At 46.8% G+C, this 9,877-nt stretch overlaps 1 long non-coding RNA gene across 1 annotated transcript; it reads left to right on the forward strand.

Annotated features, from left to right (window-relative positions):
* The first annotated feature begins 216 nt into the window (after positions 1–216).
* Positions 217–9,163, forward strand: LOC113929955. The gene is made up of 3 exons (XR_003522367.1): positions 217–519; positions 7,805–7,947; positions 8,907–9,163. It is a non-coding gene; the product is annotated as an uncharacterized LOC113929955 (long non-coding RNA).
* The last annotated feature ends 714 nt before the right edge of the window (positions 9,164–9,877 follow it).

Genomic DNA, 9,877 nt, shown 5'->3' on the forward strand with positions numbered 1-9,877 from the left:
TGGGACCAAAGAAAATATGCATCCAATGAGAAAGTCAAGAACAGCAAGGAAGTTGGCATGTGGATGTGCAGATGATGAACTTCTACCCACTTAGTCATGTAGTCATGAGTTTCCTGATGGCCCCAGGAGATGGGAGGGGCATGGGAAAACTAATCAGCCAAATAATTCACAGGGCACAGGACCAGTAACCCTCTAGTCCCAGTGTGAGAGAAAACGTTATCAAGGCAAGACCAAATGCCAAAGTATCCCAGCAGCTCCCTCCATTTCTACCGGCTTTGGTCTGGGAGAGAGGTAACACAGCTGGTTAACCCACCTGGAACAAACATGGTTTCAGATAGAAACTTTTCCTGCTCTGGTGTCTGCCTCTGGGTCATCCCATTGTCGTTCAGGTGGCCTCCTTCCCTCAGGCCAGATTTTTCCTAGGAGAGAAGCAGCCTGTGATGTGGTTTTTGGAATGTCGGTGAGGCCGGGAGCTGACAGCCAAGAAAGAATTCTTGAGACGTCTTTGGTGCAAAAAAGGTGATTTTATTAAAGCCCAGGGACAGGACCCGTGGGCAGAAAGAGACTGCTGCCCCAGGGTTATGAGGGGTGGCTGATCATATACTTGGGAGTTGCGGGAGGTAAGGAAAGGGGAGGTGTCCAAAAGGACCCTCATATGCTAAAGAAGATTTACAGGATACTGGAGGCCTTGTTATTGTCAAGCTAAAGTTGTTTTTCCCTCTAGTAAGGCACTAACATTAAGATAGTTGGGAGCTCCCTGGAGGAACGTTGTACTCTGCCTGCCTCAAGTGTTTGACAAGGGGCTGCAGGTTATAATGAAATTTTATTTTGTTTACTTTTCCTCTACCTCTGTTTCCCACAACGCTCACGGAAGGGAGGGTGATGTTAGGGCTCCAGGAAATTGAGTTATGGGTCTCTGGAAGTTAGGCTAATGATAAGAATGCTTTTTCCTTGTAAATCGCTAAGACTTTGGTAAACTGATGGAGACTCGTGTCTCGCAGGACTGTGGTCTCTATCAGTTCACCATTCGTTTTTCCTTCCCTTAGCTTTAGGGCAGCCAGGAGGGCCTGAGGAATGTTAAACATATCCCACTCTTGGGGGGAGGAGGTTGCAGGGTGTCAGCTTGTGCTTTGTCCTCAGCTTGCCTTCTGCTCCCTCATCAGCATGGACTCCAGAAAGAGCCCTGGCAAAGAAGCAGACCAGGTTCTGGGTCTCGGTCCTTGTCTGGACAGTGGCCGGTTGCTCATGGATTTGTGCAGGATTCCATCTTCATCTGTAAAATGGGCATACCTAATTAGGAGCCCCACACAATTGTCATGAGAATTTGTTAACAGCTCTGAAAATATTTCATAAACTGTGTGACCAGTGACTCCTATGACGGGTTGAATTGTGTCCCTTTAAAGAATGTTAAAAATCCTAACCTGCAGTACCTGTGAATGTCACCTCATTTGGCAATAGGGTCTTTGCAGATGATCAAGGTAAGGTGAGCTCATTAGGGTAGGTGCGAATCCAGTATGACAGATGTCCTTATAAAAAGGAGAAATTTAGACACACAAGAGAGAGATGGTGTGAGGACGCAGGAGAATGCCACCTATAAAGCTGAGGATGCCTGAAGCTACCAGAAGCTAAGAGAGAGGAACAGACCAGATTCTCCCTCACAGCCCTCAGGGGGAACTGACCCTGCCAACACCTTGATCTTGGACTTCTAGCCTCCAGGACCCTGAGATTTGAAATTTCTGTTATTGAAGCCACCCAGTTTATGGTGTTTTGTTATGGCAGCCCGAGAAAGTTACTATGGCACTGATGAGGGAGCAGAAGGCTAGCTGAAGACAAAGCATAACCTGACACCCTGCAACCTCGCTGCCAACACACACTCCTGGGTGGGACATGGGTGACATTCTTCCAGGGATCTCCCAACTATCTTAATGTTAATACGTTGCTAGAGGGGAAGACAACCTTAACTTGACAATGGCAAGGCCTCCATTATCTAAATACCCAAGTAATAAATGCCCTCTGAAACTCCATGAACCAGGGAAGTGCAGAGGTCTCAGCTCTCACTCCCCCAAATGGAATTTCTGGCTCCCTCTCACAAGCTAGACTGCTAAGAAGAAGCCCCTTCTGTGCCTTCCTCTGACTTGGTAGTGAGGCAGGGCATGCTTCCCTTGGGTACAGAAGAGCATTTGTCCCTTTGGCCACTTTGTCCAATGGCCTTGTGACCATCCCTTGCTATTCAGGTAGTGGGACCAGAGCTCAAACACCTCCCATGTCTTGTATGATATACGATCCGTGCAGGTGGGCATCTCCACAGGGCATCTATCAAACAATCAGGATTCAATCTCGGTCAGTCTCAGTCATCTGTTCCTGGTATCCTGAAGACTGAACCCCTGAAAAAAAACTCAGGCAACATGACCTGCTCACCCACACCTCCCACATCGTCTCTCATTCTGATTAGATCTGGTGTGTTCTTTCCTATGGCTACTGTCCCAAATGACAACAAACTTGGTAGAAATTTAGTCTCCCACACTTCTGCAGGCCAGAAGTCCAAATGAGTTGCACTGAGAGAAAATCAAAATGTCAACAGTTTTTGCACTCCCCCGGGGGCTCTAAGGGAGAATCTGGTTTTTGCCTCTTCTAGCTACTGGAGGCTGCTGCCTTCCTTGGCTTTGGCTGCTTGTCCTAGGCTTGTAGGCGACCATCTTCAAATCCTGCTTCGTGGTCACATCATCTTCTATTTCACCTCAATCTCCCTCTGCTGCTCTCTTATAAGGATATATTTCATTATATTTAGAGCCCACCTGGATAATCCAGGATAATCTCCCCAGCTCGAGATCCTTAATCTTATCAACTTTTTTGTCATTTAATGGAATATTCACCCAGGTTTTAGGGATCAGGTCTTAGATATCTTGGGGGGGGGGCATTTTTCAGCATACCATTCCTGGCTTTAATTCTGTAACCCATCTTGGCCATGCCCATTTTGGTAAATGCAGTTGAGGTATCAGAATGCACAAGCTATATGGGATCCATCATGGTCAAGTTTGGGGTAGGGATGGGTGGTCACTGATGAAGCTACAGGGCTGGTAATTGTAAAGAACAAAATCAAGGAGATACTGAGCTTGTCTGAGACAAGATAAGGCAAAAGATTTGCTCAAACCCCAGTATTCATGGTCCAGAGAGAAAGAAGTTCAATTCTGTATCTTCATGTGTACCTATTCAAGAGCCTGCGGTAGTTTCCAGAACCATAGAAACAGCATTGCCCACGGCCCTATGGCAACTTCCTTCTGTTTTCCACTAAGTTACCTTTCCTGGAGCAGATAAAATTGGTTGTCTAATCAGTGTTTATTTCCTCCTTTCTTTCCTTCTCAACAGAGCCCAGATTTGCTTTAAGGACTCCCCTCCCCGACATGAGGATCTTGGGCTTTAGGGAGGCGACCTCTGCCCTTTAAGTTGCAGATTAAAGTTCTGATTAAAGTTCTGATTAGGGCACCTGGGTGGCTCAGTTGGTTAAGCGACTGCCTTCGGCTCAGGTCATGGTCCCGGGGTCCTGGGATCGAGTCCCGCATCAGGCTCCCAGCTCGGCGGGGAGCCTGCTTCTCCCTCTGACCCTCTCCCCTCTCATGCTGTTTCTCTCTCGCTCGCTCTCTAACAAATAAATAGAATCTTAAAAAAAAAAAAAATAAAGTTCTGATTAAACCAGGCAAGTCAGGATGAGTCAGTTTACCACACCAGTGAATGGTTGTCATGAGCATATGGCAGATTACTGGTCTATTGGGACAGGAAGGAATGTCTCTTAGAGAATTTTGCAAAATGGTTTCCTTGCCCTTCCAAAGAGACACAGAGAAGTCATGGCCTCCTTTCTTCTCTGAACATGGTTGTGACTCGTCACGCCTGGAAGTGTTTTACCATTTAGTGAGCATATGGAAAGCCGATGTCAGAACAAATTTCACTTACCGAAAGTGGCAGAGTGGAGGGCAGAAAAATATGGGTCTTTAATTAGATAACTGAGCTACTGAATTAGCCAACCCAGAGAGAGCTACCTCACTTCCAGAGTTCTTATGAGGTGAGATATAATTTGCTTTATTATTTAATTTGAATTAGAGCCAAAAGTATCCTAAGTCACCTCCTGTCCAAGACCTGATAATGCCAACCCATTTTTCTTTCCAGCAACAGAAATAGAGGAACGGTCAATGTTATACATAGAAGCTTATATTAAATTTTGAATCAGGGTCCATTTTTATAAAACAAATTAGAAAAAATTGAATTTGCCAAAACTCCTCTTAGAAAGCAATCATTGTCTTAGTGGGAAAAATGGTTTGATAAGTATTTGAGGTCACAGCAGAGAATGCGAAGCATTTGATCTTGGGCAGAACAGAGGAGAGATATTGATTGTGCTTGGGAGGGTATCAAAGTGGTAGAATAAGAGGGAAAATGGAGGGGAGTGAGGAGGTGGCTGAAAGCTAGGGACCGAATGCTGTCACACCTTCTGCTGGACAGTCCCCACGTCTCCCCACTCTGGTACAGTGTCCAAAAGCCACAAAATGTGGGCCACTTGTAGAAACCAGTGACAGAGCTGACTGTGGTCTCTAAGGATTATAGACAGGGTGAAATGATAGCACACAAGAAAGCCGGTTATGAAGACAGAAAGAATCACAAGGAATTCTCCATGAATTTCCCCCAAATCACGAAGAGACATTTGGTTCTCTAAGTTAGTCTTCAGCATTGCAGTCTCAGCAATAGGGTACCATAGGTTATATCGGGGTCACGTGACTAGTTATGTTACCATTCCTAATATCTGTGTCTGTCCCACAAATCACACTGGGCTATCTGGACCAACCACTCCCAAATTTTGGACCCCCAGCCTCCCAGTGATCTTTGCTTTGAGTGCTGTCGCTTTACCTTAATCTGCCCCACACTGTGGCCAATGCAAGCCATGCTCACCAGCCCCTTTTGGAAAAGCATAGCCTCCAATGCCTCATCCTTCCAACAGGACTTTGCTCTTTCCACCTGGCTTGTAGCTTTTTCTTTTTTGCATGCATGGCATCGTGGGTCCTAGACTTTTCAGCGTGTTCGGGGTTTGAATATAGTCTTTCCATGGGAAATGCTTTCTCAGCAGAATTCCCCACCATGGGTATCCAGACCTGCCATTTGCATAAGTAAGCAGTCATTTGTACAGATGAAATGAGCAGTTACATATGTGCAGTTAGGTCCTAATAGGTACCGTATGCTTCAATTACCCATTTTCCCAGCCCCCCTGACTGATTGGTTATTAATGCAACAGATGGAGTAATTTAGCACTAGCAAAATCCCCAAATGCCACCCTTCCCTCTACTTCCCAGACCCACGAGCTTCTCCTGGCATCCTCTACTTCTTTGTTGCTGCAGAATCAATGCCAATGAACAGTATCCAACACATGCCCTTAGTTCCACTGACAATTAAATTGCATTTTTTTTTAATGAGGGTGCCACTCGGGAAACCCAGCAGGCCTTCATCGTCAAGGAGACTCTCGGCTGACAAAAGCTGGGTTTCTCAATTGCATCCCGTGTAAAAGCTGGCCTGTTTGGAGCTCTGTCGGCTGGAAGTCTTCAAAGTATCTGAAGTTCAGGGCTAGGGATAACTGAGGTTTGCTAAGAGGACCCAGAATTTTGCTGAGATCCTGGGGTCCTTGTGTGCCATCTTGGACAGACTGATGATGGTCAGCACACTCCCATCAGACCATCAAAGACTCAGAACCCCTCAGAGGTGGAGGCAAACAGGAAATCGTTCCGGCCTGCAGGTTGCACGCTGATTTCCTTGAAACCCTGAGAGTTCCCAGAGATACCTGTGAGGTATCTCTGGCAGGGAGAAGCCTGAGCAGAAGGGAAGCTGTCCTTCACAACCCTGCATCAACCAGACCTGTTCTGTTTTCACTTTGTGCACTTTATCATTTATTGGGCTTATTCATACGAATAGAAAATCCCATGGCCAAAGTCAGCTGGAAAACCCAACAGGTTATTAGTTTCAGACCTGCCCTTCTAAAACCTTCCAAATTCTTGATGTGATGGGGGGTAAGAGGTGGTAGAACAGAAGCTATTTTTAAATATTTTACAAAGCTTAATAGCGCTTCTCCGTTTACTGACTGCTCCCTAAAATGTCAGGCAGTGATCTCAACCACCCCCAGCTCCATCCACCACCTTCACGGCCGTGACTCACAGGCTTCTGCCTCCAGCACAGACCCCTTTTCCCGAATCCAGGTCTGAATCCAAGCTTGTCCACACTGCCTCTCCTCTTGCAGCTCTCAGGCATTCCTACTCAGCTCGTCTCCTCCCTGTTGCTCACGGCCCCCATACACAGATTCTTTTCTGGCATTGTCCTCGCCACACAAGCGCAAGGCAATTTCCTCTATTGAGCCGCATAGGACAGAACCCTACAAATCCCCCTTGGCAACACTCTCTCCCTTTCTTTGCCTATCTAGCCGATCACCAGGTGCTGTCAATTTCCCTTCCTAACATCTTCATAGATCATCTACTCCCTCCATCCCTTTGGACTTCACCCTACTCCAAAAATCACTCAAAGAAGCAACTGTAAAGTTTCTTACCTGGTCCCTGCTTCCATTTCCCCTTGTCTTCTCCAAACTCCTCCCACACTGCAGCTGAAGTGTAAACTTTTGGCAAGACATATCTGACCACGTCACTCCTCCTCTTAAGTCATGTCAACGTTTTCACATCTTACGATGAAGAACACAATCCTTAACAGGGCCCAAGGCCTTACAAGGCCAGGCTGCAGCCTATCTCTCAACACAGGCCCCTTGCTGCTGTGTTCCAGCCTCTCTGCCTTTTTATCAGTTCACTGTATACGTCAGGCTCCCTTCCACCACAGGGCCTTTGCCCATGCTGTTCCCTCTGCCTGGAATAGTTCTTCCTCCCTTTTCTGTCTAAGCACTCTTTCTCAGCTCTCTGGTTTCTAGTCCCTCTTGATTTGTATGTCCCTCCTGTGCCACACTCGCTACAATCCAGTTTATGGGTTATTTGATGAATACCTAACTCTGTTCCATCCCCCACTGGGCTTGAACGCTCCACTTTTTGAGGCTGTCACCTGGCCTCTGCAGCCTCCGTGGGTCTGGGCGGCTAGCACTGAGGCATTCCCCACTACAGTGGGCACCACGGGGGACGTGATGGAGGAACACTGACACCACAGCTGGCTTAGATGCTGAGTCGCCAGCAATTGCAGCCCGGGCTTTACAGACGTGGAAACAGTGCTAGGTGTTGCTGAGGCAGCAGCTGCTGGGACCGAAGTCAAATGACCCAGCCCAGAGGCAGATGGGGCCTCGGTTGGGAATGCTTCCTGTGAGGGTTAATTTTATGTGTCAACTTGACTAGGCTAAGGGACTCCCAGAGAGCTGGCAAAACATTATCTCTCGGTGTGTCTGTGAGGTTGTTTCAGGAAGAGGTTAGCATCTGAGTTGGGGACTGAGTAAAGTAGATCGCCCTCAGCAGTGTGCATGGGCATCATCCAATTCCTTGAGGGTCTGAACAGAACAAAAAGATGGAGGGAGGGCACATTTGCTCTCTGCCTGAGCTTCACCATCCATCTCCTCCTGCCCTCAGACATCAGTGCTCAGGCCTCGCAGACCTTCAGAGGCAGACTGGGACTCCGCCACTGGCTTCCCAGAGCCTCCAGCTCTCAGATCATAGAACGTCTCAGCCTCCGTAACTGCATGAGCCAGCTCCTCATAGAAAATCTCTATCTATCTACATCTACCCTATTGGTTCTGTTTCTCTGGAGAATCCTGACTGACACATTTCATATTATGTAATTATTCTCTTCTTAGCTCTGGTACAATGGCAGGAATGGGGAAGGGCATGGACTTCATAGTGAAGTTTTGAATCCTGGCTTACACCTCATCAAATGTCTGAGACTCCTCCTTTGTCTGCAGAATGGGGGCAATTGTGGTATCTGTGGCGCCAGATTGTGGTAAGACCATTTTTTCAAGCTTTTTTGGGAGTAGTAGGCAGACAGGAATGCATAGGCAATTCTAGAAGGTTGGGGGAGCAATTTAAAGCAGTTACTGCATATATGAAATAATCTTGAAACACACGCCATCATTAAAAATGAATATAAAGTGTACATTCTAGTCCATAACATATCACTTTTTTTAATCATTGAAAATTTCCCTCAACATAATTTTTTTTTTAAAGCAAAGCTTTAGGGGCGCCTGGGTGGCTCAGTCGGTAGAGCGTCTGCCTTCGGCTCAGGTCATGATCCCAGAGTCCCAGGATCAAGTCCCGCATTGGGCTTCCTGCTCAGCAGGGAGTCTGCTTCTCCCTCTGACCCTCCCCCATCTTGTGCTCTCTCTCTCTCTCATTCTCTCTCTCTCAAATAAATAAATAAAATCTTAAAAAAAAAAAAAACCCAAACCTTTAGGAAGAACTTTATCCTGCAAATGTGTATATCCCCCCTCTAAAACACCATCAGAATCCCCTTATGGGTGACAGAGCATCATAGTTTAAAAAACGCAATTCAGGACAGAAGACAATGACAGAAACAACTACTATTGATTGAATATACATTAGGTGTTTAACTTGCATTTCCTGAGCATCAAGGCTCAGGGAGATTAAATGCCTGACCCAACCAACACTGAGAATTTGAAACCAGTTCATCATATGTAAAGGTCAGATTTGTACCCACCAGACTGTATGGCTTCCCGATGCATGTTGAGCCCCTGGTGCAGTGTCTGGCCATAGCAGGGACTGAGAGCAATTCCCACTGTGGCCCGTGACATGCCGTAGTCAGCTGGCATCCCCAGGAACAGGCAGCCGAAAGCCATGCCCTTTCTGCTGTCACTAGGCACAGACATAACTAGGATAATTTTGCCTCTTGCTCATCGGTAGAGCCTAAATCTCTTTCTTTCCCTCTGCTTCTCTCTGGATCAGATAGCTGCAAATTTGCCAAGTATTCCCCAAAGCTATCAAGCTGTTACCATTTAATGGGGAGCCAGGGAACATCATGGCCGGTCTCTACTCTGCATTACCCAGATCAAGAGCTCCGAAGATGGAAGTAGCTGCAGCCAAGTCAGAAGCTGTTTTGCAGGTCAAGGATGCACTCATGGCCTGGGGAATTTAAATAGCCCCTTTAAAGGGAAATGTTATGGAAGCTCTGTATCCAAAGGAAAAAAATAAAATAAATTGAGTTTGAGTGGAAAAATACTAAACCAAAAAGTTTCTGCTATTCTTCTGTAAGTTGTTGTAAAGAAGATTAGAGTCTGAGTGTGATGATAACAACTTTCCTATATACTCTCTTCTTAAGCAATCTCTTGATTATAACCATTGTGTGTATGACAGTCATCCCCAGCTACGTCCATCCATGCATCCCTCCACCCAACCCCTTGTCAACAGAGGGCACTTCCTCTGGGCCAGGCAATACCCGTTCCTTGACCTCTACCAACTAGACACTGAGGACGGCGCTACTCTGCCTCCACGCTGAAAACGAACAAAGTCACCTCAGCCTGTGACACAACCCTGAAGTTGTCACCTCTCCCTTCCCTGCCCCCAGCTTGCTCCTCTTACAGCTTGTGTAGTGGCCTCACCGTATAGAGTGACTGGATCTGGCTTGGACCCAAGTACAAACCCTGAGAAGTTCTACATGTACTGCATCTCCGCTGATGCAGTGAAACTCCCCTTGCTAGCCTGGTGAGGAAAGAAGGTAGAATTGGATGATCGCCATTTTGCAGCCCCTAATGAAAGAATGAATTTCGGCATGAATAACAAGAGGACATTCACCTCAGGAAAAGAGACAGTCAGATCTGTCTTCCTGATCCAGCTGCTTCCTGAGCACAGTTCCGCATACACAGTGGGGCTCCCAGAGCAGCCACCCAGACCTGTGAATCTTCTCAAGCCAACCACCA

This window comes from Zalophus californianus, chromosome 5 (genome assembly GCF_009762305.2).
Source record: "Zalophus californianus isolate mZalCal1 chromosome 5, mZalCal1.pri.v2, whole genome shotgun sequence".
NCBI lineage: Eukaryota > Metazoa > Chordata > Mammalia > Carnivora > Otariidae > Zalophus > Zalophus californianus.